Source organism: Equus przewalskii, chromosome 25 (assembly GCF_037783145.1).
Source record: "Equus przewalskii isolate Varuska chromosome 25, EquPr2, whole genome shotgun sequence".
NCBI lineage: Eukaryota > Metazoa > Chordata > Mammalia > Perissodactyla > Equidae > Equus > Equus przewalskii.
The window spans coordinates 11,154,971-11,182,687 of NC_091855.1; the positions used below are offsets into that span (position 1 = coordinate 11,154,971).

At 45.1% G+C, this 27,717-nt stretch overlaps 1 protein-coding gene across 5 annotated transcripts in view; it reads right to left on the reverse strand.

Moving 5' to 3' along the window:
* Positions 1-27,717, reverse strand: part of SPTB (spectrin beta, erythrocytic) — a 114,434-nt gene that overhangs the window by 73,239 nt on the left and 13,478 nt on the right. For 2 of the 5 annotated variants that reach the window (XM_070593723.1, XM_070593720.1), the window contains exon 2: positions 26,625-26,714. The exons of the other annotated variants lie outside the window; for them this stretch is intronic. The gene's annotated coding sequence lies outside the window, so the exon portion shown is untranslated. The remainder of the gene's footprint in view (positions 1-26,624; positions 26,715-27,717) is intronic. 5 annotated transcript variants of the gene reach the window in all.

The window sequence follows — 27,717 nt, forward strand, 5'->3', positions numbered from 1 at the left end:
GCAGAGCACTGCTCCTTCAGAGTATAAGAGCAGCTCCTGCAGGGGACACACTATTTGGAGGCCAATTTGGAGGTCAAGGTAGTGAGGGAGCTGGAAACATGGTGTGTGTAGGGCCATGGGTTCAGACTGGGCACTGGTGCCTGACATTATCACTGTTGCCCCTGCTGTCTCAACCACACTTTCCTGCCGCCTCTTCCTCTTTGGCTGGACTGTGGTGGCATAAGGGATGGGCAGTGACAACAGGGCCCAAGCTCCTACGAATGTCTACAATCTCGAAACTTCTCAGAGTTGCTATGTTTCAATCCATGCCTCAATTTCCTCACCCAAAACACTGATGAAAGCAGCAGCTTCTCACCCAGAACTCTTCTAGACAGGGAAGTCCCACCCCACTCAGCTGAAAAGTCTTTTACAGTTTCTTTCTTGTGTCACAGAAATGTCAGTCATGGAATTGTTTCTCTCCATACATCTCTGCACACAAACGAAAAGAGCTATTTTAAAAGTTGAACCTATAAATAATATATAAGTTATGGGTGCCAATTTAGTTATTCATTCATGTCAGAGCTTTTAAAATAATTAAATTAAAATTAATCTTTTAAAAGTTGCTTGGGCCCATAATGACTCCTGAGGGAACAGGTGCTGGCTGGAGGATTTTCCCATCCTGGGCCAGGGCACAAGCCTGGCACAATGGGGCCGTCCTCTGGAGACAGACACAAAGTTGCCTGCAAGGGCAGCTCCAGTCTCGCAACAATAGCAAGTAGAGCCTCTTCAGGCCTGGCAGAGCCAGTTCCTGCCGTGCACAACCTCCCAGGCCTGCAGAGAGAGCACCTCTCAGCCGCTGGAGTCTATTCAGCCCCTTCCCCGGGCTTCGCTAATGCTGCTGGCTCATGCAGTCACTCTGCTGCCCAGAGTCCTCAGGAAAAATACTTGGCTCTTTATAGGACTGTGTGGCCAAACCCAAGGCTAGGAAGGGAACCTGGAATTTACTAAGACCTTTATGTATCTTGCCCCATTTAATACATAAACCACATTCATAAGCTGTTAGATGTTATTGTTATTACTGTTGTTATTATCATCACTGTTCCCATTCTGTCAAAACAGAAGACCTGGGTTGAAATCCTAACTTCTGTACTTAATAGCCTTGTGTTCTTCTATAAGTCACTCAACCACTCTGTACCTCAGTTTCCCCATCTGTAAAACAAGGGAAACACCCTGTGTTTCCATGGCAGTGACTGCTTGGGCTTAACAGTGTCTGAATTCTACTCTTTCTACACGCAGAGCTTGGAGACACTTCCAGTCACCCTGTGGGCAGGTGTAGCTGTGTGACTGAATGAGCAAAAGTGACGAGCACCACTTCAAGGTCTTAGTCATTAAAATCTTCCCCATAATTCTCTTATTCCTTCCCCTAAAACTCCTATAACCCAGAGGACGAGGCCGCAAGATGGAAGGAAGCTGATTTCCTGGATAAGTGTGGGGAGCAAAGCCTCGCCCTCCATTTACACCCATTTACTCATCTGTGATGTGAGCGAGAAATAAAATCAGATTTTCAACTTCTTTATTAGAGCAGCTAAGGTACCCTAATTAACATACCCACCACTTACCACATAAAGCTGTTGTACAGACTAAATGAAGTTATACGAAAATGATGTATAAACTGTACAGTACCATACAGTCCCAAGATATTGTTATTCACAGATAATATACAGTATCTCTCAGTATGAAGTTCGTGGTTCTGCTCAATATGCAAGTTCTCACAGTAAAAACGACAGTGTACAGTAGGTGGAGTCCCCTGTCATTACCCTACTGCCCTCTGCAACTCTCTTTCCCTTTCACCCCGCCTCAGGCAGCCACGCTCTCCCGACCTCCCCTGATGCCAGCTTCCCCTGTTGGTCTGAATGACCCAAGCACCACTCCTTCTTCAGACCTACCGTGCCAGCCCTACTTCCAAACAAAATTGACTTCAACAACCTAATTCCCTATGACTGTAAACTCCTTAAAGGGAAGGAGGCCATTGTCACTTCGGAGGTCCTCACACTGGTAAGTCCTCAATTGGTACATGTTAATTGGATGAAACCGATGCACCTACCTTCCCAAGGAGCCAGAGTCTCTCTCCTAGGGAACAAATCTTAATAAGGGCCTTATGGAAATATAATATCTTACTCAAAGGAGGGATATGAAAGAGGCAGTTTAGGAGCCAAACCAGGCCAACGGGTGAGAAGTGGTTGGTGAGACAGGCTACTCGGGCATGTTAAAATCATGCAAGGGAGGCAACCTCTTTTCACCTACAGAGAAAGCAAGTTGTGCCTAGAGAGTCCCTGAAAAGTGTAGACTTAACATACAACTTGAGCTAGAAGGCCAACCTGGTCAGGGAGGAGGAGCTGTCCAAGGTTAAAGAACATGGTGAAAAGGGTGTCAGAATGAAGCCCACATTTCCTGCCTTCTAGAGTTATGCTCAGACCTCTTAGCCTCACTGCTGGCCTAGCCATAACCAAGGTCTTTGATGAATCTGCCAACCCTGTTCTAGCATCTTGTATTTGATGACAGAATCAAGACAAGTATTCACAAGGAGGTTGGCACTGTTAATTAATTAATTCAACAAATTTTTATTGAACAATAACACCCCAAAAATCCATGAAATACTTAGGTATAAGTAGAATAAAATATGCGCAAAAACCACAGGCCAAAAACTACAAAACACTGATGAAAGAAATTAAAGATCTAAATAAATGGAAAGATATACCATGCCCATGGATTGGAAGATTCAGTATTGTTAAGATGTCAGTTTTCCTCAAACTGATCTATAAGCTTACTGCAATGCCAACCAAAATCCGCACAGAATGTTTTTTTAGAAATCAACAAGCTGATTTTAAAATTTATATGGTTAAGGCAGAGAAAATAGAACAGCAAAACTATTTGGAAAAGAAGAACAAAATGAAGGACTAACATTACCTGATTTCAAGATTTACCATAAAGTTACAGTCATCAAGATAGCCTCATATGGCAAAAGGTTGGACATATTTATCAACAGAACAGAATGAAGTCCAGAAATAGACTGACATATATATATGGTCAATTGATTTTCGACAAAGTTGCAAAAACAACTTGATTGAGAAAGAATAGTCCCTTCAACAAACAGTGCTGAACAACTGGACGTCACATGAAAAAGAAAATGAACCTTGACCCATACCTCACACCATATACAGAAATCAACTAGAAATGGATTATAGACCTAAAGGTAAAATCTGAAACTGTAAAACTTCTAGGAAAAAAATAGGAGAAAATCTTTGTGAAGTTGGGTTAAGCAAAATATTTTAGATACAACATCAAAAGTATGATCCATAAAAGATCAGGTATTACAAGAGAAAAATTTTATAAATTTAACCACCAAGAGTAAAAATTTCTGCTCTTCAAAAGACATTAAGAGAATGAAAATACAAGACGCAGACTGGAAGAAAATGTTTGCAAAACACATTATCTGATAAAGGACTTGTATACAGGATACATAAAGAACTCTCGAAACTCATTAACAAGAAAACAAAACCTCAATTAAAACTGAGCAAAAGATTTGTACACGGGCCGGCACCACGGCTGAGTGGTTAAGGTCGCATGCTCCACTTCGGCCACCCAGGGTTTCTCTGGTTCAGATCCTGGGTGCAGACATGGCACCACTGGTTAGGCCATGCTGAGGTGGCGTCCCACATACCACAACTAGAAAGACCCACAACTAAAATATACAACTATGTACTAGGGGGTTTTGGGGAGAAAATGCAGAAAAAAAATTAAAAAGAAGACTGGGAACAATTGTTAGCTCAGGTGCCAATCTTTAAAAAAAAAAGATTTGTACAGACGTTTCATCAAAAAAAAAGACATATGTATGGCAAATAAACACATGAAAAGATGCTCTATTTCTTTTGTCATTAAAGAAATGCAAATTAAAAACACAATGAAATACCACTACACACCTATTAGAATGGCTTTTTAGAAAACCTGAAAATAACAAGTGTTGGTCAGGATGCAGAGCAACCAGAAGTCTCAAACGTTGTTGGTGGGAATCCAAAATAGCACAGCCACTTTGGAAAAAAGTTTGGCAGTTTCTCATAAAATTAAATGCACACTTACCATAGGACCCAGTAATCCTACTCCTAAGTGTTTTTACCCTAGAGAAACGGAAACTTAGATTCACACAGAAACCTCTGTGCAAATGTTTATAGCAGCGTTATTCATAATGACCCAAAACTGGAAACAGCTGGTGAATAGATAAACCAACCACGGTACATCCACACAATGGAATACTACTCAGTGATAAAAAAAAGAAAGGACTGTTATACACTCAACACGAATGAGTCACAGACACACTAGGCAAAGTGAAAGAAGTTGGGCTCAAAAGGCTTATACTGCGTGATTCAATTGATGCGACATTCTGGAAAAGGCAAAACTATAAGGACAGAAAACAAATCAGTGGCTGCCAGGGGTTAGGGCTGGGAAAAGAGGCTGACAACAAAGGGGCCTGAGGGAATCATTGGGGGTGACTGTGGTGGTAGTTATACACTACATGCATTTGTCAAAACCTATAGAAATGTATACTGAAGGACAAGCCCCGTGGCCAAGTGGTTAAGTTCGCGCGCTCCGCTGCAGCGGCCCAGGGTTTCACCAGTTCAGATGCGGGGCGCGGACATAGCACTGCTCATCAGGCCATGCTGAGGAGGCATCCCACATGCCACAACTAGAAGGACCCACAACTAAAAATATACAACTATGTACCAGGGCACTTTGGGAAGAAAAAGGAGAAATAAAATCTTAAAAAAAAAAAAGGAAAAAAAGAAATGTACACTGAAAAGAGTGAATCTTACTGTATGTAAATTATACCTCACTACATCTGAAAACAAAACATTAGAACTAGGAACATAAACAAAAAGACTAAAACCAAATATTTATTGAGCACTTAGTATGTGGCAGGGCCATTGTTATGAACTACTCTGATAATAATGATGTAGAATTATTACAATTTATTTTAAAATAATGAGAGGGTTTTCTGGAGCAAGGTATTATAATGGAGGATATAAATATGGTATAGACATGGATTCTGCCCTCAGGTTGCCTAAGACACGGATATAAGTAATGACACAACAAGACAGAATTATGTAAGTGTCAAAAGAGAGGCATAAAGAAAATGCCATGGGATTTCATAGGCAGGAGAGAATACTGAAAGCTGGAGAAACCAGAGAAGTCTTCATGGAAGAGATGACATTTGAGTTGGGTGCTGATGATAGGGAGTGGTGATTTCATTGTCCATGTAAACGATGTTTATCAGAGATTTTTCTCATGCAGCTTCTCGTTGATCCTCCTAACAACCCTGTGAGACAGGTGAGGGAGGTACATCAAGCTCAGTTTCAGTTAAACAAACTAAGATTTAGCAATCAAGTTCCTTGCCCAACACGTGGGCGGCAAAGCCAAAGTTTGAACTCTCGTCTCAGAGTTCGGTCCATGCTCCGCTCCATGGTACACCCATCCAGAAGAAAAGCTCTTCTTTCTCATAAGACAGAGAGAGACTGTTGATGGCCCATTTCCACCTTAGGATCTCTTCAAGAGAATGGGCTACTTCTAGCATTTCTGGCCATTGAGAAGACCCCAAAAGGACAACAGGCTTGAGTCTTTCCCACATATGGAATGAGAGCCAGCAGAAATTTTTTTGTGGCATTTGTTTAAACTCACAGATTAAGGTCTCAAAGCATCTTTTATAAACATTAAAAAAGCAAAAGCCTTGAGAGTTACAAGGATAATGTTGACTGCCTCAAATGCACATTCATATACACAACCCTGACATTGTTTAAGATGCACCCTCGGATCTTGTAGGGCAAATTAGGAAAGCTGCACTCAGTCTTAGAGGGGATCAGCTCCCCAAAAGAACTCTGAGGCTATTCCAAGAAGCCTCCTTGTGACCTGAAGGAGAACACTTGTTCACACACCTCGCCTGGCCGAGCAGTGACCCACAGAGCCCTTTCTCCGTCATTCCTTCACACGTCTGGGAGTTCATCTGGCACACACTTGCTGAGCTCTTGCTTTGGGGTCTGTCTACGTGCTAACCACTGGGTTTAATCACCTTTCTCTAGGGAAGAAACACGTTACCAGGGAGATATATGTGGCCTCTATGTTTTCTGCTATCTCCATCCTTTTTGCCCATTGCTAACTTAAAAAACAATGAAATAGTGCTGTTATGAACATCAATTTAATTAACCAAATATTTCCTAAATGGATACTATACATGTGCTCATAATGAGATGGTCCTTGTCCTCGAGGAGCTTTCCGTCAGGCAGGTAATTTAAACAACTGGAGAAACTGCTTTCTCCTTTCTGTGCTCCAGTTTTCTTACCTGGATAACAGGGAGTGAATTTCTCCAGCTATTAAGGTGCTATCATCAAATATTTATTGAGCGCTTACCCAATGCCAGGCACTGGACTTTACAAACACCATCACGTCGAATCCTCAGAACCACCCTGTGAGGCAGCCACTCCCCATATTATAGGTGAGGAAACTAAGGCTCAGAGGGGCCAGGGATTTGCCCCAGTCCATCAACCAGTAAGCACCGGAGCCAGGATTCAAACCCAGGCCATCCAGCTCAGAACCCCTGCCCTAACCACTGTGATCACAGGCCTGCCTGACCCGAGCCCTCTGCAGGAAGGAATGTGGAGATCAAAGGAGCAGGCTGCTAATAAACAGTCTTTAAATCATCTGAGACAAATTCTTCCACACCAGGCAACAAGAACATCCAGATAGGCAACAGGAAAGAAAGATGATCCACATCGGAGGCCAGAGAGGCCCTCTAGGGTCACAGTTAATCCACACCCTGCCACTGCAGAGCACAAACACATCCAGCCCGCATCGGACCCACATTTCCTCTGACGACCCCCAAGCATCTTTCCTCCACACTGTCATGGACACAGAGAAGACAGGAAAGCAAGAGGGGGATCTCTCCCAGGACAAACGAGTGGCAGAGTCAGAAGGGAAATATTTGTGTCTAATCCCCAGCTCCCTCTTTAGTCCCACTCTATTTTTAGGGTCCCTCTTTAACACAGCACACATCTACCTATTTATAGAAGAAGGGAAACCCCAAGTGTGGAACTAGAAGAGGGCTTCTTGCAGAAGGCTTTCCAAGGTGCTGCAGTTTGATAACACTCTCCTCGTAACTGTTACAGAGCGCGGCAAATGTTATCATCTCAAAGCACCCAGGGCAAGGGTACCCCAGTTCTGAGCATTGTCAATGGCCTACCCAGAAGCTCCCAGCCCCATAGCAGGCAGCACCTCACCCTGTAATCAGGCGGAGCTGCTTGTGAAGTAACTGCTCCCACTTTGCCCTCTTCAAGAGGCCTGACCCCAGAGTTTGGCTGGAGCAAGGGGTGGCAGGAGTGGCCGAGCGCCTGCCGCTCCTGGGGAGGCATGTGTGCACGGCCAGGGCGGTGGACACACAAGCCAGGGTAGGTCATCTGAAAGGTGCGGGGAAGTGAGTGGCCATTGCTAAAATAGTCTGCAAGCAACTCCAAAAAGCTTGCCACACCTCAACGTACTCGTCCATTCAGCAAGGGCTTGAGCCAACTTCCAGAAACAAACAGAGGGCAGCACACAGAGGATTTAGTGCCAGAAATAGTAGACTAAGGTGACTCTGATCTGGGGAAGTGAACCAGGCAGTGTTACATGGTGGTTAGGGGAATCTGGAGGTAGAAGGGACTCTGAACTTAGCTACTCACCAGCTGTGTGGCCTGAGGCCACTTACTTAAACTCTTTAAGACTCTGCTTCCTTACCTATAAAGTGGAGTGAATAATAGTCATCACCTCACAATACTGCTGTTTGGATCAAGTGCGAGAACGTATTTCGAGTCCTTCACAGAGCACCTGGCACGGAGTGCAGCCCTGAAGACGTGTGGGCCACTAACACTGTGCCAGGTCTGTTGCGGCTTATACAACGCACAAGAATGAGCTGTCAGCTCCTCTTTGTGCCTCAGTTTCTTCAGTAATAAAACAGCAACTATTCCTCCCTCTGCTTGTGGCACTTAAAAGCTGGGGATATGTAGAAGTTGAGGGTTTTTAATCATCAGAAATCATCAGTGTTTACATGGCATCTACACAGGTACTGGCCATCCAGCCCTTTTGGGGCATGTGTGTAGATCCTCCAAATGTTGGGCGACACATTTCTGATTGAAACAAGCCATCTATACTTTTGCGCTTCTCCAGGCGTTCATGGTGCCAGGAGCAGACAGGAGGGAGCTGCCATCTCCCATGATGTCCAAGACACATCTCTAGAAGAGACGCTCAGGGGAAGGAGGCAGAGGAGGCACACTGCTGCCACTCAAGATGTGCCATGTGACCTCTCCTGCTTCTTTCTCTCCAGTGAAGGGAAAAAGACGTCTGTATTCCACTGGAGGAAAAAACAAATCAGTATCCGAATGTTTGCCACCATTCTTCACAACAAACAAGGCAGTAACTTCCTTACTTTCTCATTTCTATTTGTCACAGCCCCATTACAACCCCTGGCTTCTCACGCAAGAGAAAAAGGGATGGGAGTGACATTCTGTGGAGAATCGGTACAGGTTCCAGGCTGGCTCTAGTGGCTGCCTTCTCTGGATAAAGGCCATCAGCTGTCAAGCCAACCTGAGGAGCCGGGCTCTGAGAGAAGAGTGGGTTTGCAGAGACGGGAATGCTGCCTGGCTCTCCTCAACAGCTTACCCTTCACGGTCAGTCAGCAGGCTCAGAGAATATCAACAGTCACCTTCTTCTCTTAGCATTAGCTCATGTGCCTTGACCTGAACCATTCCACCACCACCCCACCAGCCTCCCATCCCAGAACAGAGCTGTGCTTTAGCCCAGACAGGACCACTATTAATTTGGTGTATTTCCTTTCAGCCAACCTAATACGTTTTATTCAATTGTTTTAATTATAAAAGTGGTGTATGCTAGGCCTTTAGAAAATCAAAGTCTACTCATCCTCAAAATGGCGCATCCAAGCTGAGCAGAGAATCCTGATGTCTATATGTGACATTTGTGCTCGCCAAGAGTTGTTTAGTGGAAGTCTCAGTGTAAAAATGATGGGCTAGAAAGGCCAACTGTGCTTTATTTTTACAGTTACTCTGGATTACCAGTGAATGAATGCCCTCAGTGTTAATTATCCACAGCTATTCCCATCCAAAGCCTCTCCCCAGATTCTAGACAGTCGGACCACTGGCTACTCATGTGTGAAGGGATCAGGTCCCAACACAGAACAGGAATTTGTATCTCCAACAACAGACGTTTGTAGACCATCATCACAGAAAACAACAAGAGCAAAAACAGTAGCAATCACATTTAGCAAGGACTTAGTACATGGGAGGCTCGATGCTAAATGCCCAGAATGTATGGCTCGTTTCATTACCAATACACTCTTCTGAGTGATTTTCACTTTCTCCACTTTATAAATGAAGAAATTGAAGCTTACAGAAGGGAAGGAACTGGCCCCGGATCACGCAACCATGAGAAGCAAGGGGTGAAGAGTGACGGACGCCCACCCAACACTGGTCTGACAGCGTGACTTGTGGATGAAATTGCTGCTAATGATAAATCTCAACTTTGTTAGCAGCCCAGTAGTTCACATTAACATTTAGCCGGGCTTCAACTGAAAAGAATGAAGACGACGCTCAGGTTCCCCATAAATACCTCCCACTTGCAAAAGTCAGATTTACTATTCTTCTCTCCCACTCCCCAACCAATTTCTACCAAAAATAGCCAAACACTTCATAAAATACATCCAAACCACATTCCAGGGATCCCACCTAATCTAAGACCTCGGTGTTTAGAACGCTGTCTGGCTTCTGTGTTCCCTTTGTGACCACGGCTACCAGGCCTTAGCATTTCCATTTCACGTCACTTAACACAACCAGAGTCCTTGAGCTGTTGCTCTCTCGACATATACTACTCCCTTGTTAAAGAGACAGACAGACAGACAAACATGGAAAACAAGCAAAATGCTGGGAAATAAAAGATCCAAAGTATCCATAACCATACCAGCCTGGGACTGCCTGAATGAAAAGAGCTCCTCCTAAGCCCCCACCCACTATCTGGGCAAGGCAGATCTGGCCTACTCCTCTTATCTATCTCTCTTTGTGCCCCACACAGTTTGTTACACCCACTGCATGTGGACATCCTTATCAGAAAATATCCACTTAACAAATGTCTGCCTTTGAACAGAAGTAGCTGTTTAGCCCGCCAAAGGTTGATAACTCTGTGTATGCTGATTGGTACCTATATTACGAACACATACATGAGGCTCACGAATACAGAACAGACACTGACTGCAGAGCACAAATGGCATGTGTCTTTGGGGACTGCCAACCTATTTACAAGCTGTGGTCTTAGCCCTTCAACTAAAATACCTGCCACTCCCCTCGTTCCTGTCAACTAGAAAATGAGGACAAAATCTACTGCTCTGTGAATACTTCTTTCTTCCACAAATATTTTCTGAGTGCGTGCTGTGCTGTGCTCTTAAAGTTTTACAAACTATAGGATTCTCGAGATGAAAAGGAAAAAGTTGTCCTCTAGTCCTTCTGTGACACTAGTATTAGGAGACAGCAGAACCACCCATCTTGCAGACTTGCCAAGATGTAACAGCCTTTGACAGCATCAAATTATCATTTTTTTAGGGATCAGAGCTTCCCATGTGTGTATCCAATGTTGTGAAATGATGGCCTCTGCAACAGGCTCATCTACTCTCTTCATTTTTGAGTCAAATTATTTTTGACTCTTTTTAAAGTATACCATTTTGGTTTTTAATGCGTGTGTGTTATTTGTTAAATATATTTTGTGGTCAGGCATTTGGGGCCAATACTGATTTTTTAAAAATACTCTCTACATTTTATGCATAAAGTAGATAGACCACAGAGTCGAGATAAAATTTTACGGCTCCATGGTTCTTAGAAGATTGAAAACCACCACCGTAAAGCAATGTTGCCACCACAACCTAAGGCACCCAGCGAAATTCGAGATGCTGCATTCCTGTATCACCTGCTGTGATCAGAATGAAAGCAGAGAACTGTTACTCCTGACTCTGGTAAGTAACTTGATTGTAATGCATCAGGATGACTGGGATTCCCTTCTCCCTACACAGAGAACCCTGATATCAACAACAGAACAAAGCCTACAGGTGATCAAAAACTTGGCCCCAGAAACGGAGTGGGAGCAGACCTCGTTCTCCTTGAACTTTTGGAAAGGTCAGGAAACACTAGGGGTGGAAGAGAAAGGGGAAGTTGTGAAGACCCTCAAAGCTGGGTGTATGGGTTACAGAGGCTGTGTGTACAAGGGCTAGTGCGGCCTCATACCTTGCAGAGCATGTTTGGCAAAATGGGGCTAGAGAACGCACAGCTGCAGAAAGCCTGTGCAGGTACAGAGGTGGGGGGACCACGCTCCTGCGAGGGCAGTAGAATGCTCAGGTTGTATCTGTAGCTGGAGGAAAGCACAAGGCAGATAAATGTGTGCACCTGTGTTGTGGCAGCTGATTAATTCAATTAATATTTATTGAGCACCCGCAGGGCTCATGGCAGCATATTGTGGGGAAAGACAGTATCTTCTGCCTTCAAGGAACTCACGATCTCAGACAAAAAGACAATTAACAGGAAGGTGATATAACTGAGTATATTCAGGTACTGTAGGAACCATAACCATGCATGGCTTATTTAAATTGGGTCTAAACATATGTCAGAAATGGTCTTTGTCTCACTGATCCTACACATTCTCGGATGCTGATCACAAGAAAGTAGTCAACTCAACAATCAGAGTCCAGGGGCCGGCCCTGTGGCCGAGTGGTTAAGTTCACGTGCTCTGCTTCGATGGTTCAGATCCAGGCCGCAGACATGGCACCACTCATCAGGCCATGCTGAGGTGGTGTCCCACACAGCACAACCAGAGGCACTCACAGCTAGAATACACAACTATGTACTGGGGGGCTTTGGGGAGAAGAAGAAGAAGGAGAAAAAAAAAAAAAAAAAGATTGGCAACAGTTGTTAGCTCAGGTGCCAATCTTTAAGAAAAATAAAATCAGATTCCAATCTGCTCTAGAGTTTTGCTGACAAGGTGAAAGGGGACATCTGGAGCTCTGGCCCCAGCCTCAGAGTAGAGGAGCTGGGGGCACATGTGCGTAGAAGCACTCGCCAAAAGCATGGATATCAAGATTCAGGGTGGTCTGCAGCCAGCTCATTCAGCTATCAGGAACCAATCACCTACCAGTAGCACCTCCATCCTTGTATTTCCTAACAGCCATAAAAGCCACTTGTCTATACATAGAATCACTGAATGTGTGATTTTTACAAACTTTGCAGCCTCAAGCCTAGCCAGTTTTTGGACAGGAATCCAGTCCTCAAAGCCCCAGAAAATTAAAACAGAATTTCACTAGGAAACAGTGATCCAACAAGCCTGTGAAGAGAGCCCAACTTGGCTAGTCTTCTCCTAAAAAATGGCAAAGGCCCAAATCCTGGCCACATGAGAAAGTGTCTTCCATCCACACAAAGAAGAATGGCAGGACACTGATGCAGACTACCCTCTCCCAAGTACAGTACAGAGCCTTGCTACGAGGACCCTAATATGGGCATCCAGGGGAGATTTTTCCAAGCTGTGTCCAGTGGGCCTTGGGTGGGGGGTGTGGGAGGATGTGTGGGGAAGAGCCTATTCATCTATCCTTCAGGTACCTTGCCAGGTTGTCTATTGCTCCTTCAGGCCACACTGGCTTTGTATCACAACATTAACTCAAAAGTGGAAATCCGGGGCTGAGAGGAACTAGCAAATTCCTAAGTCAAAAAAGCAAGCAGGACTCAAGAAAGTCTGCCGTGAGAGCATTTTCTTCCTTGAGACACCGAGCCAGCTGGTGAGAAATGCCGACCTGTTATATTCCCTTCCACATTCTAAATAAGCCACTTGAAACTCAATGCAGAGTTCATGCCTAGGGGGCATCCCACCCTTTGCTGTGGCGTCAGCCAGCACAGACCAGCTCTTGAAAAGAAGTGTGCCTTGTTTCCGTTGATGCAACCCTCTCATGGTGAGGCAAAGGGAGGCCCCCCCACATCATCGACCTCACCCCTCCTCTTCCCCCCCCCAGTCTCTGACCCGGTGACCGCATGCAGCCTTCCCCTTTAAAGGGCTTGCGTTCCTCTCATCCGTGTCCTCATATTTATGCCAATATCAAGATAAGATATTTAACGTCAACCTCAAATACCTTCAGAGAATAGAGGCATCCAAGACTCTTTTTGATCATCTCTTCTGGTGACTCGTAACATCACAAGTTTTATTTTGCTTGCATTCTTTTACTGTCATTTAAACCTACTTTTTTTTATAACAATAAATGACGGTTCCTTCTGTTTAACTTTCAATACAAAGGTAGCAATCTGATCACAGGCACTTGAAGAAGTCCCTCTCACTCCTCCTGTTCTCAGACATCAATCCAAACCCCTTCAGCCTTTTATGGTGGATCATATTTATTTTCTTTGCTCTCGTTAACAGCTCCTTCCAATTCCCTCCTTTCTGTCTAGGGGCTCCCGAACAAGACTCGGCCCTATGTGGAGAGCTGTCCAGACGCTCCGAGAGGAGGACCTCATCACTCCCCTCCTGCTGCTGCTAACATTTTCAGTATCGTTCGTACACCACTGTTATTTTGGTTCATGGTTTAAATAAACAGTTAAGACTATGGCACAATAAAGCTTCTCTGATATTCAGTTTTCATCAATATTGTTAATAAGTGAACTATTGTGCATATTATAGTCACTCAATTACGAAACCACAAGACACTTCCACAAATTAGCCAGTCCCTCACCTACTCACCCAGCAACACACAGAGTCCAACTGCTTTTATTTTATTTTGCACTTTCCAATCTATGATGCATCAAGGCAGCTTTTGGTGTAATTATAGCTCATAAGGGAATTCCACCATTTTCAAAAATACATTTTGAAATTAGAAAAATGGAAAAATAAATAACAGCTAGGTGTTTAATATCTACATAACACTCTTGGCTTACATCATATTTACGTTAATAAAAAAAATCATAACTTTTAATGAGCAGCTACTGCGTACATGCACCATGTTAGACGTTGGGAGGATACATCCCCTACACTCACAGCACTTCCAGTCTAACGTAAGAGACATAATATGGATTATTATCCCTTATCTACAACAATTCTGAAATTCAGAAAGCTCTGAAAGCAGAAAGAATTTGTAATTCATTTGGTGGCAAAATCTGCCCGAACTGAGGTTAGGCCAATTTATATTCTTTATTTATCCTCTGTGTAAGTATGTTTTGCTGCAAAAATAACATGTTTGATTATAGGATGCTGTCCCAAACACTGTACAATGTTTCTAAATCTAAAAAATTCTAAACTCCAAGCACACATCCCCTACTGGCTTCAAACAAGTTGACCATGGACCCGAAAATTAACATGAAAGAGGAAACAACACAAGCCAAAGCTACCTCATCCATTGAGTGAGGGATTAGGCACAAGGTGGGTTAGCCCTTCGTTCTCAATAATTCTAAAAATCTACTCTATAAGTGACAAATGAGTGTCACAGAAATATTTAAATGAACTTACTTCCTTTAAAAAAGACAGGGACAATGGCCACAATTGGAAACTTTGGCCCAATTTTATTAAGACTTGGATACCTGAACCTAACATAATCCAGACAAAGCAATATTTGGGCATCTCTCTAAGAGCAGAACTTTGCATTTTCACCTACTAAATGGAATCTTATTCATTTCAGGTCCTTCTCCAGCTCCAACGTCAGGGATTCCCATCTTGGTCACTAAGATTAGAGCCATTCCTAGTCTGAAGTCATCCTCAGAGTGAATTAGGACATTTGCTGTTTTCGTGAACCAAAGCTCACCTTTGTTGCCATTGTAACCAGGAGGCCTGAGAGCGGGGCTTCCCACCTTCAGCAGGAACAGGAAGCCCCTAACTGAGTTCCAGGTTTGACCCGCGGCACCATGGTTTGCAGACCCCAGGTCTACGGTATTTACCATCTCATGCCACAAGGGCTCTGCTCCTCAAAGAGAGTTTAGCACAAGCTGGGGTCTTTGGAGCACTCACTGCACAGGACAGAGCCTGAAGCTATGGTTGGGTTATTACTGTAGACCAGGAGAAGTCAAGCGACAGCCCCCAGCCTGTTTTTGTACAGTCCATGAGCTAAGAGTAGATTCTACATTTTTAAAGGACTGTAAAACAAACAAGAATATGTGACAGAGACTGTATGTGGCCCGCAAAGTCAAAAATATTTACAGGAAAAGTTCACCGACTCCTGCTTTCTCACCTGGGAAGAGAGAAATGTTTGAATGCCACTAAGCATGAGACGCCGTGCTTGACCACTTACGGTGGCAGGATAGGGGCCTCCCCAGACCCCGTCCACACAAACCTGTGGATGGTTTCTTTAGAATCTCACCTTGGAACTCTCCAGCAGGATTTCAGAACTAATTGATTCAACCTCGGATTGGTTTTAAAAACAGCCCACTTTGCCTTACAGTACCTTTGTCCCTATCACATCAATTCAGACACGTTAGCAAACATCTTCAGGGTTCAGGCCCCTCGCCCAGGACCCACTCACAAAACAGGCTGCTTTCAGAGTCCAGACATGAGCTGCCACCATAGACGTGCCCCCTCCCTTAAATGAAGGTTCCAATTATTGGGTGAAGCCAAACAGGTGGAACGCCAGCACTTCACACTTTCTCCTCCTTCTTTGGGTTACTCGTCTGTGTGAAAACTGTGAAGTATGGGGACCCCAGCCTTCCCTTCTTCTCAAGGGCCTCCTTTCCCAATGACGCCATAGTTCTTTCTGCTCTCTCTCTCTTTCCTTTCCTCCTATCAAATTCTGTTCTGAGGATTAATGATGGCCAGAGTTTAATGTGTTCCCACCCTCTTTCAACAGGGTGACAGTCAGAGGACCAGAGGATTAAATGTGGTCTTTTGAGACACTGGAGATAGAAGAGGAATTAAACACAGGACTAAGCTGGCCCCATCTGGTCATCTTTCTGTCTACCTACAGGTCATATTCTTCATGAACCTGACACAATTTCCCATAATAACCTACTTCGCATAGAAATGCCCAGGGGCCGCCCGGTGGCACAGTGGTTAAGTGCACATGTTCTGTTTTGGTGGCCTGGGGTTTGCCGGTTTGGATCTCAGGTACGGACATGGCACCGCTTGGCAAGCCACGCTGTGGTAGACATCCCATATATAAAGAAGAGGAATATGGGCACGGATGTTAGCTCAGGGCCAGTCTTCCTCAAAAAAAAAAAGAAAGGAAGGAAGAAAAAAGAAATGTCCAGAGAGACACACTGCTTGCCCTGTTGGCCAATTTTGGATTTTTTTCCCCTCCAAGGACAGAGATCCCTATCAGACTCACCAAGCAGCCCAAGGAGTTAGGTGCATAGTTTTTAGAAGTCCAGGCATGTTATCTCTGCTGGTGGAAAGGCAGTAGATGGGACTAAGAACCAGATCTCTGGAGCAGACTGCTACGGTTCAAATCCCAGCTCTGCCACTTATTAGCTGTGTAACCTTGGACAAAACAACCTCCCTGTGCCCTGGTTTCTTCATCTATAAAAAGAGGATTCTAATAGTCTCTACTTTATGAGGCGGCTGTGAAGGTTAAAAACTTCGTATATGTAAAACACCTAGAACACCCAGCACCTAGAAAGGGTACAAAAATTATCTATTAATATCAGTAGTAGTAGTATAAGTCTGCCCCTCAATCCCATTGTTTTGAGCTCATTCATTCTTTCCTTTAAAAAGCATATGTGCCAGGCACTTTGCCAGGCATGAGGGTTACAAAGATGATTAAAACCTGGTCCCTGCCCTCAGGAGCTGGCAATTGAGTACTAGAGACAGTCATAGAAACAGGCTAGGTCCTAATACAATGTGGAGAGAGAGGAATTCTCAGGGCTTTATGGGAGCACCGTAGAAGCGTACAGGGACAAGAGATGACGTAGGCATGAACTAGGGTTTTGGTAGTCAAGAGGGTGAGGAGAGATCAGGTGACAAAACTATTTAGGATATTGGTGGGCAGTGGAAATGGCAAGTTAAAGGAAGGGAAGAATCAAGAACGACTTCTCCACCTTGGGTGACTATGCAGATGGTGGTTCTATCATCCAGGATGGCGATTACAAGAGAAGGAGGAAGTTTGGGAGAAGGAAGGAATTTGGGTGGGTCAGGAATATGCACCAAGCCCATACTCTGTGCTGGCTGTTGTGTCAGGTGTTGGGTAAGTGATAATGAAGAAAAAGAGAGTGGCTCTCTGCTCTCACAATGCTTTCAGCCAGTGGGGAAGACAAATAGCCAGTGAATTATTACAAATAATTTATAATTTATAAATTACAGAGGGCTGCAGAGGAGAAGAACAGAGTAGTAGGCAAATGTTAACAGGGCGGCCTAACCTAGCCTGGTGCGACAGGAAGGCTTCCCTGAGGAAGTATCCTTTAAACTGATACCTATAGGACAAATAAGACTTAGGCACAAAATGGGGAAAGAGCATGTGTAAGGCCAGCACAGGAGTCCCAGACACCCTGTGGGATATCAAGGTGGAAATGCTTAGCCTGAGGTGAGGCATGCAAGTCTTGGAGATATTTAGAGTCATCAGCAAAAAACAGGTGGCAGCAGAAGTACTGAAAGTGGGCAAGATTATCCCAAAAGAGGGTACAGGGTGTCCAGAATGGAAGCTGAGGATCGACCATGGGGAATGCTTGTCTGGGAGTATACTGAGGAAGAGGAGCCAGCAAAGAACAAGGTGAGTCCGGAAAAAGCCACACCTGGAAGCCTCGGAGGAGAAAGTTACCAGAAGCAGGGAGTGAACAACAGCATGCCACACCCCAGAGAGCTTTAGTTATTGACAAGTGGTGACCACAAGGAGAACAGTTTCTGTAAAGTCATGGGGACAGAAGACTGATGGAAGTGGGGAGTGGAATAAATGAGAGCAAAATAACGTGTAGCTCGTTCCTTCAAAATGTTTGGTGGGACAGGGTATAGGGCTTTGAGGGTAGGTAGACAGAGATGCAGGGCCAAAGGTAAACTGTATCCAATGGGAGAAACCTGAGCTTGTCTATAGGCTACAGGAAAATAGCAAGATAGAGGGAAGGACTGAAGATTCAGAAGAGCTTGAGATCTCACACACAGGGGGAGTTTAACAAAATTTAACACTTACCATTGGGTAAAAAAAAACATTCAATAGCTTTTCAGACCCTTGACTGGGTATGGCTCTTTCTCCCTCTACCAGAGGGTCCAACTCTGGACTCCCTAAATCAGTGATGCCTCAGCTGGTCTTGCAGAATTTCCACTAGCTGGGCCAGGCCCAGAAAGCCCCAGGGGTGAGAGGAAACCTCCTCAAATTACCCCCCATCCCATCCTCTAGGATGCTAGGAGACTCAATCCTGCTCCAGGCCAAGGCCTTGCCCTTCATTAGGAGGAAAACTGAGAAGCTTGGTATTATTTCCTGGTGAACAAAATAATAGTGCCACCTCACCCCAGAAACTTTCCTACAAATGAGTTCTCTGTGCAAGAGAGACACTGGCTGCTGATGCCCCTCAGATGGGCCTGGCTCCGTGGGCACCCCTTTCAGGAAGTGGCGCCTGAATGAGATCATCCTTGGGGCCCTTGCCCTTAATTTACAGCTACTCGCCAGAAAGCAGGCACCTCTCACAACCACTCTGTGGTCAAATGACAGCAGAGACACCTGGAACCATTGGCTCAGTGGAAAAGAAGGGCAGCTCTGATGCTCCACTAACCAGACAAAGGGCTTCCCAACCAGCAGAACACTTTGAGGAGAGACAAATAAAACACAAAAGCAGCAGCAGCAACAGCTTGGAAAAAGCAAAAAGAGAGGCAGAGAACGTATGAGAGAGACAGTCAATGAGGGGCCTATAAGAAGAAAAGTCTGGGTGGTTGAACAGGGGTGCACCAACATAGAGACCCTGGACCATCACCAGAGGGGAACTCATTCTAGACACTATTCTTTATGAAACAGGAAAACAGCACTCTAAAAAGTTATTCTTTATTGTTTGGAGAGATTGTATTAGACAGACTATTTCTATCACAAGATATCATCACCTCTTGTCTTCTAATACAATGTAATTGGCTGAAGAGAAATGTGAACTCTTCTTAGTAAGTGGCCTCCAAAGTTAGATTTCCCACACAATTCCTCTTGCAGCCACCGGGTCCACGAAACTCATGAAAAACAAGCACAACAAAGCAAGAACCAGGGGACTGGGGTATCTGAGCGTGCCAGCCTGGGAGGAAATGCAATGGCTCCTTCACTACCATGACTGCCTCTGAGGGAACTCGCTCGAGCCCCACCCCTTCCTGTCTTCTCTCAGCAACACTGCTGTGTAGGGCTGCAGCAGGACCCTGGTGGGACACCTGTGCAGTGCCACCAAAAGGCTCGCAGGGCTGGGGCACCGGGCAGACCTGTGGAAGCACTGGCTGAAGCCCAGGCTCCGGCCCAAGGAGTGAGGCTTGGCAGATGGCAAGGACACACACAGTCCAGCTGGCCTCACAGCCTCCTTGCCTCGTTCAGGGGAGGGAAGAAAAGGAAGCAATGTGCTAGTGCTGGGGTCTGTGGCTCCCACTGGCTCAAGCAGGCAAAAGGCAGTAGAGGCCAGGTGGCAGTGTCTCCAGTCATCTTGCTTCAGGAGCAGACAGGACTGCTGTTGTTTTACAAGGCAGCTCACCTCCTGAGAGAGGAGCTTCCTGAAGCTCATGTTACAAGGTCGGGCCAGGAGCCTTCCCTGAACCTCCTCACCAGCCCTGAATCTCCACAGCTGCCACCTGAGAGGGAATATCTGGCAGGAGGGAGGGGCCTCCACCACCAACTTCTTTTCCCTCAGCATCAGACCATCCAACTTTCTTAGCACCATTGACCTGCCCCTGAGCCATCTGCTAAGCAAGCTCAGCATGATGCCCCTCAAGAGGCTTAGCCAAGTTCAGTAGGGGGGCAAGAGTTGCCAGGTTTTGAAGAGAAAATTCATTCCTGCTAATAACTCTGGGATGCTCTAGACAAGTCATTTCTCTCACTCACGAAGCATTCTTCCACTTGAAAAGGAAGAGATCATACCACCCAACCTGCCCCAAAAGAATTAGCAGGAACAAACTTCACAAAGAGAATGCCTTGAGTTTTCTAACCCCTCCATCCAGGATGATGAGATTCCCAGGGTCTACGGAATGCCTGACCATACAGGTGTTCAAAACACCTCAAAAGAGATGGGCTGTGCCTGAAGGGCAGGAGCTCTCAAGAACTCATTCCCTGGTGGGCATCAGAGGAGGGACAACTCAGCCCCAAGTGTCGGGGAGCCGCTGTTGAGAGGCCACAAGGATCGCTGGCACAAGAGATAAAAAGCAAGCTGTAGCTATTGTTGACACGTTCTGGGACCTTGGACAAGTTCACCTCCTCTGTGTGCAGCAAACAAAGTTCTTAGCTTTCTTTGGGGACTTGAAGAAAACCTGGGTCCACCTTTGACTTTCCTTATCATTTGTCCATATGGTCCATACATCACCTTGAGGGATTAGCACCGGAAACCAGTAAACAAAGACTGGACTCAAACTAAGTAACTCCAGAATGCTGAGTACGAAACCCAAAAACACAGCACGGCTTCTGCAAGCAACCAGTGTATGCAGATTTGATAGTGAGGGTATCAGAAAACTACCGCCATTTTAACCTATGACAAACTCTCAAACGACCTGGGGAAGCCTTTGCCTAGAAACTTTTTGGGTGCACATTTGTGACAATGATCAAACTACAAAAAGCATTCCTCAACTCAGTTTCTGGATCTCAGACAGAAAAAGGATCCAGATTCTAGAAACCATTTGGGGCAAATGGGAACAGCTATTCTTTGGAAAATACAAATTATTTCTAGCACAAGAGACTTCAAAGAGACATCTAAATTCTTGTCCTAAATTTTTGTTTTATTATTTTATTTACTATTGCCAGGAATAGGAAAACCATTAGTTGGCAAAAATATTTATGTTCAAACTTTTACATCATCATAGGATCCATTTCTAATAGGACAATGGATGTATTGATTCTTTGACCCCTTATAACACTTAATGAGATCAGCTGAAAATTACCAGATTTGCTAAAGAGAAACCAAACTATAATGACAACAGTAGCTATCATTTTTGCTCACCTACCATCTGACACACATTTTTATCCAGTCCGTAGCACAATCCTATCTGCAAGGTAGGTATCATTAAGTCTCCATTTTCCTGAAGAGGAAAATGAAGACCAAAAAGATTAAATTACCTGCGGAGGCTACAGAGCTAGTAAGTGTTGGAATCTGGATTCAAAGCCAGGTCAGACGGTAGCCAAAGCATGTACTCTCTCTGCCACACCGCAGGGCAGGAGTTTCCAACAGAAATGAAGTCGCCTCGCAAGGAATGGAAATTTACTATTCACAGCACAGGGAACAGAGGTTGAGGATCAGTACCGGGCGACAGCAGGCAAAGGGGCCGCAGTATTAAGCTTGCTTCATATTTAAATCCTTTGAAGGGTAGGGCAAGTGACTTAGGGAAGCAGTAGATTTAATATACTTTGCAGAAGAGACTACAGTGGAAACCAGAAGATACTAACAAGGGCACCATCTAGAGAAACTGGAAACACGAGCAGGGGATAAAATGAGATCAAAGTCAGGCGCAGTGGGAGGCCCCGCTGAGGGAGAGGAAAGTGTGCAGCCCAACACTCAGGGAGACTGGAAGAGAGAGAACTAGAGGGCAAGGTGCAACGGGACACCAAGTTAGTAAGAGGGAGGGAGGGAGGGAGGAAGGAAGGAAGGAAAGGGGAAAAAGGAAAGCAAAATGGCAATATCATTTGGTCTATGTATGCTTCTCCTAGGCCCAGCCTGAGAGAAGGGGCAGGTGACTCCCCTGGCCTACAGGAGAGTCTACCCCTATTCTGTCTGTTAGGAAGGAATGGAAGGAGTCATGGAGACCAGCCTTCCACTTCTCCAACAAACCTGGCCTCATTTTATCAGCCCCTCACCTTAAACAGATCACTAGCTCTAGTAGTTTAAAACTAGCTCCATACTACTGGTTAGAGCAAAAACAAAACAAAAACACACAAAATAAAAGCAAACTAATTTGGCATCACTTAAAAATTGGTTAAGTAAAGTATGGTTCTTCTACACAATGCAACCATTTTGAAAGAGGCAAAGCTATAGGTATGTATGTGTGGAAAGATGACCCAGGGCACTGATGAGTAAAACAATGTAAACTGTTAAACAATATACATCATATAAATATTTTTCTGTAAAAATAAATAGCCATCATCTATTTTATTAGTATATGTATAAAAATGTTGGAGGAATATGCATCAAACTATAGCAAATGATTATTTAGGGGAGAAGGAAGGTGGATGATGAGGAACTTGCATTGTCTATTGTCTGTATTCCTGCAATATTTTACATTAGTAAAACTTTATATTACATTTGTAAATAGAGAAGAAGAAAAAGTATATGTGTCCCTGAAAAGAGCATGAGTAAAAAAGGTTAGTCTTCCATCTCATCTCAACGACCAAAGGTAAATTTGCCAAAGCTTAAGTCTGATACTTCCCACTGAATAAAATACTTCATACTCCTAGAATCTAACAGAATTACAGCAAATATGGCCTGATCTTTGGGCTTCTGCCCTTCCTATAAATAGAGTTTGGGATGGCAGGAGCTGGACTTCCTAGCTTGTTCATCGGGCATGAAGGAAATCCCCCAGTGACATGAACCAAGCAAAGAAAGTGCATTCACACCCAGAGAGCTTTCAGGAAACAAGATCCCCTCTTATCACCATCAACAAGGAGACTCATCTTTCACCAACTCATTGAATGAGCCCCTTTGTTTCCCCTAAAGGATCACCATATATTCTTTCCCTGCTTCGACAGCAAGTCCAGGTGCCCCAGAATTTGGCACTGTGAGGCACAGGAGGAGCCCCAGTAAAAACTTCCTTGTGCACATTTTCAAGAGAAACAGGACCTGAGGTGGCAGGGGACTGAGAAAAGGGGAGGGGCATGCAGGTAGGTACAAAAGCGTGAATGTGAGAATGTTTGCTTTATAACTATGCTTCCAACAGACACGTATGTCACACACATCATATGTCCCAAAACAGAACAGTAAAAAAGAAGAGAGGGATGGAGCCTCCCTCAGGACGTCGTAGGACAGGTGTAGTAAGTCCGCCAGTGTGTTGACAAATATGCGCTGACGCATCATCCTCTGTGCCAGGCATGACTGAAGGCATGGAAAACAAACAGTAAACACAAAGTCCCTACCCTTCAGAGGTCTAGCGTCACCTCACAGCCTCCTAGAAGTGTGGGAGGCCACCTGTCCACCTATCATGGTGCCTTGTATGTGGTAGGGCTCAACAACCGCTTACGAGCTTACACTGTCCATGTATGCTCTGTACCCTCTCAGCCCCAAATTGTGTTCTCCATCACAGAAAACCTCCTTGACCTGTCTCAAACCATCCTCTTCCCATCAAGTTCTCAGAAAAGCAGTCTGCATTCACTGCATTTTCCTCCTCACCATGGCTTCACTCTAATTCCTGATAATTGAGTTTTGACCCTCCACTACAGCTGCTTTCTTGAGCGTCACTTGAGCCTCTTACAAGGCTAAGGGCCTCCTCCCATCCCTTTCCCATGTGGTCCCTCTCCTGCGCTAGACACTATTAACCATCCTTTTCTTGAAGCTGAATTTCCATGGCTTTGGATTCCCTTGGTTCTTCATCCTCAGTACGTTGTGACACGGCAATCACATTCTCTAAATCCTCTTCCCCGACCCATCCCTGAACTGTAGGCATTACCCAAAGTGAAGACATCTGTTTTCTCCCCTCACAGAATCCTCTCCCCTTTCTGTGTTGACTGAGGACTGTGAGACGGACACCTGCAGGCTCGGCCCCTCCTGGGCTCCAGATTTGCTCAGTAGCTCCACCGACACATGCTGCTGTACCTCCCACTTAACATGGTCAACGCTGACCTCTCTGACCCCCTCCCCACTCCCAGAGCTGCTCCGTCTTTTAAGACTTAAATTTCAGTGAGTTAGTAACACCAATCTCCAAGATACCTGAGCTAGAGAGCTCTAAGTCATATTAAACAGCTCTCTCCCCCTCATCCCAGTGCCATTAGGCACAATGCACCTACAAGCAAATTTTAAGGACCTGTAAAAATGCTTTAAGACTTGGAAAAAAGTGACTGGAACCAAAGCGTAAAATTAAGACTTTAAAATCAAAATTAAGAATAATTCCAGGGGCCGGCCCTGTGGTGGAGTGGTTAAGTTCACGTGCTCAGCTTCTGCAGCCCAGGGTTTCCCAGGTTTGGATCCTGGATGCGGACATGGCACCGCTCGTCAGACCACGCTGGGGCTGCGCCCCACATAGCACAACTAGAAGGACCCACAACTAAAAATATACAACTATGTACTGGTGGGCTTTGGGGAGAAAAAGGAAAAATAAAATCTTTAAAAAAAAAAAAGAATTCCAAAATCCCTTGAAATAATTTTTGACATTATTTTTAATATGTTTGGTCCTTTATATGGTGGGGCCCATAAAGATCAACAATGGGTCGTACCTCACACACAGTCTGGATACTTTGACTTCTTGGAATCTCAGATTCACTTCCTCCCTTCCATTCCCACCGCCCTGGTTTAGACCCTCTTGAGCCCTTCATTATATTTCTGCAGGGTGTCCTAAAACACAGCTGACAGCACATCACTTCCCTGTCCAAAAATTTCAATAGTGTACCCAGGACCTGAAATAGAAATTACAAGCTCTTTATATGGCATTCAATACCTGCTACAGTCTAGCCCCAACCTACGTCTTGGGTCCCTCTGTCACTCCATCCTCCCACTCACCCTCTGCTGCAGCCACCACACCAGATTCGCCATGTCCCACATGCCCCTATTTACCTCATCCAATACCTTCTCCCCTACTTGGCCAGTAGAAAATTTGCACTGGTTCAAAGATCAGTTCAGATGGCTGCTCCTCAGTGAAGGCTGCCTTCCTAAGATCCCTAGCCCAAACCACTCTTGGCTTCCTAGAGACCCTGGAGCAGTTTGCAGCCCCACAGTGGCGCTTGCCTCCCTCCGCCTTGGGTTACACTCAGTCTCTCTTGTGTCTGCCCCACTGTGAAACCATAGCCTCTCAAGAACAGAGAGCTTGTCTTAGTCAATCACCTCTGTTTCCCACACAGCCTAGCATGTAACAGACGATAATGCATCCTGAAGGGCAGCCACCTCCTGTCCCTCCTCCCCGCACCAATGTGTCTATGCCCCACTGCTACTTGGTCCTCCACGTCACTGCCATGTGTGTAGTGGACCCTTAGTTAGATCTAAACCAACACAACTCGGAAGCTGTGGAAAACACTTAGCTTCAAACCCACCATAACCATTCTTCCTAGTGTCCTAGATTCCAGACAGTGAGAAAGAGCATAGGCTTTGGCGTCAAGTAGATCTGGGTCCAACTCTGGAGTCTGGCACTTAATGGCTGTGTGACCTTAAGCAAACACAGCTTGACTAACCTCAGCCTCCTCATCAGCAAAATGGGAATTTTATCTAACTCACTGGACTGCTGCGAGAAGTAAGTGAGTTAAGGCATTTAAAGTCCCTGGCATGACACCTGGCATATGACAGGGGCCCCTAAGCAAGTAGCAGCAGGAAATAGAAGCAGGGTCTCAGATTTCTCAAACCATGTGAGCAATGTGACCTTGTCAGAAGTCACTCCTCTGCCTGGATGCTCATATAAAATAGAGACTCTTACATCAGCCTCATCAATTCAGACTCAAATTCCATGGTGCTGCTTATAATTCTGAAAGTCATTATGGAGAAACAGAAGGAGCATAGCCTATTATGCAACTGTTAAGAATGAAAGAGATCAATCTCTATATCCTGATAGAGAAAGATGTCCAAGGTGTTTCATCAGTAAGTGAAAAGGGCAAGTTGCTGTACAGTATGAAAAATAAACTACCACAACATATACTCTCATATAAATGTGCATATGTACATATGTGTGTATATGTGTATGTACATATACACACATGCACATTCACTTACCTACACAAACATTTACGTATCTGTATCTACGGGTGTATGTCTGTATGTGCCTAGAGGGACAGAGGGGAAATTGCTAACAGCGGCTACCTCTGGCAATGGGTCTAGGAGTGCCATTTATACTCTTCTGTATGCTTGCGTTATTTGTACCATGGGTACACGCTCATGTTATAATTTTTTAAAAAGCTGTAGGAGAAAAAGAAGAAGGAGGAGGGGAGACGGGAAGGGAGGAAGGACTAGGCCACGGATCAAGAGCCCTGGGCTCCACTTAGAGTCCTGCAACTAACTAACTTTGCGACGTCAGGCAAATCCCCTCCCCTCCGTGAGTCTCCCCTCTGCTCTTCCGGGATGATTTCTAGGTTATCAGATGACGGCTGCAAGGCGCTCTGAGTACACTTTATCTCTCTTTGAGATGGTTTGATGCTTTAAGAGTCAGGTTTTTAAAAAGGAAAATATGTACACTATTTCCTTTCGACTCCCTTCACATTTCAATGAAAAAGCACTGCCACCATCTTACAGACAGAGAAACCAAGTATAGACTGTAATGATCACTTGCCAACCAAATACACTGCTCACCAGACTGCTGTTTGCAAAGAATTATGACACCAGGAGTCTTATAGCTCCCAGTGCATTCCGCGCCTCTTCCGCAGAGATGACACAAGGCTTCTGCAAAACAAGCAGAAGGCACTCTTTACTGGTGGAAACAGCGAGATGTAAAGTGACTTCCTCTGGGTCAGAGCATAAACAGAGCTCCCTCCCAGCGCATTTAGGAAGTAAGCATTGAACCCTTGGGATCAACGCCGCATCCCTCCCCCACCTGGACTGAAAGCTTCACCTTGAAGACGCGTTTCGCTGCAGTCATTTTCTGAGTGTTTTCTGGGTCAGAAGCAGAGAGAGCACTTAAACCGAGGCTGCTGCTGGAGTTGCTACATTGAGGGCACAGTTCTGAGGTACAGCTCTATTACACACTCCCCAGCTCACCCAGTCATGCGGTGAGAAAAGCCCACCAATATTTTTCTAGTCTCCCGGGCAAAGTGACTTCACAGGGCTTTGAATGTAAACAACCTGGTTTGTCCTCACAGGTATGGGTCTCGCCTCACCAAGGGTACTTCCTACTCAGAGCAATTGGCTCTGATTCTACCATTGTTATCTCACTCTCTATGCCTGTAAACACCTCTGTTCTTCTGGAAACTTCCCACAGTGAGGGACCCTCCTGCTTCAGACTCGAAGTTGAATGTCTTGGCACCAAGATTTCCCAATAGTTGCAGAAAGCGCACACAGAATGCACATATCCACCTTGCAGAAAAAAGTAGAGCCTGTTCCACCAACCTCAGAAGCAGGAGCCTAGATAAGAAAAACTAAGCCCAGAGCCTGGCTAAAACACTATATAGCAAACCATCCCTGTAAATGAAAAGGACTGTTCACTCAAAAAGCATGCAGCCAGGCCACTAACCAGCAGTCAGCCTACTGGTAACTTTTACTATGGTGCCTGGTAATCCTTGAGACAGGATAATGATCCCTGGCATCCATGGGATTCTAGAGCTTCTAGAAGCTGCTACTGGTTGACCTCACTTTCACTGTCACCTCTGGATCAAGTTTGCTGACTGTTGTCTGCTTATCACTGGCCTCACTGTGCCCCTTAGAACTCACTGGGGCCTTCAGTCATCTT